This window comes from Phytophthora infestans, genomic scaffold (assembly GCF_000142945.1).
Source record: "Phytophthora infestans T30-4 supercont1.4 genomic scaffold, whole genome shotgun sequence".
Classification (NCBI taxonomy): domain Eukaryota; phylum Oomycota; class Peronosporomycetes; order Peronosporales; family Peronosporaceae; genus Phytophthora; species Phytophthora infestans.
Window position 1 is genome coordinate 1,022,619 of NW_003303755.1, and position 1,038 is coordinate 1,023,656.

Here is a 1,038-nt window from a genome sequence, read left to right on the forward strand (position 1 = left end):
CCACCACAAACGCGTTCTTAACCCTAGCGAATCCCTCCGGCCCAAAAAAGGAGGAGATTCGAGACAACTGCTCCTCCAGCAGTTCCTGTGCAGCAGCATCCGTTCCCCGTGCAGTCGAAACGACCGATTTCGACGCACATGGCTTCCGCTTTAGTGCAACTTGGCACACATACTGCGCCGCAATTGCAGCCGCCACGCCAACACCGAACGCGGCCACGAGTTGGCCACTGCTGCTCACCGTCTTGACCATCGGATTGATAATTAATTACCGTACCAGTACGTGACATGTACTTTAAGTAACAAATAAATACCGGTACGTCGTATTTTTTTGCTGAATGCAAGTCCAGTATTCTAGGTAGAAAGTAAGCAGTCCTATAAGAACACAAAACATTCGATGAAAGTTTTGAAATCGATATATCGGTAAACAAATTCCATGGTAGCCACCATGAAAGATTTCGGTAAGCAAATATCAAAATGCTACTGTTAGCGCTAGTTTTAGCAGAGTCATAGTACTCTGTATAGATATTGACCGATCGTGCAACTTGGTTTGCAACAGGGACCTGGTAGGCTGATATCCAAATGAAGTCACTTGATGGCTTTATATGTGGCAAGACGGGTATTCTACAAAGTTGAGTGTGGCAACGTGATTTCTTTTGGCAAAACCTTCGACACGTGGGACCAGTTTGAAGCACACTTCTAAACATACCAGCGGCGGACCCACCAGGCACGAATACCTGAGCTGTGACTGTTAATTACTTGAAATATGCCTTTTAACGATGTACCGCCGGGATATATTCATCAATTGTGCTTCACAGGCTTGCTATAAACATTCATCTTACTATTTAATCCGTAACGGCACTACTTCTAGGATAAAACCGGCGTTAGGGATCATCGTTAGAGATGCTCTTGATTCAGTCGCGCACGCTCTTATTCAAGAACCGAACACAGCCTAAATAGTGCGCTCCGTCTATAATTGAATATTTTTAAATTATGGATTTTGCCCTAATTTTTTTTTGGATCGCTTTGTGCGGGGTAAGA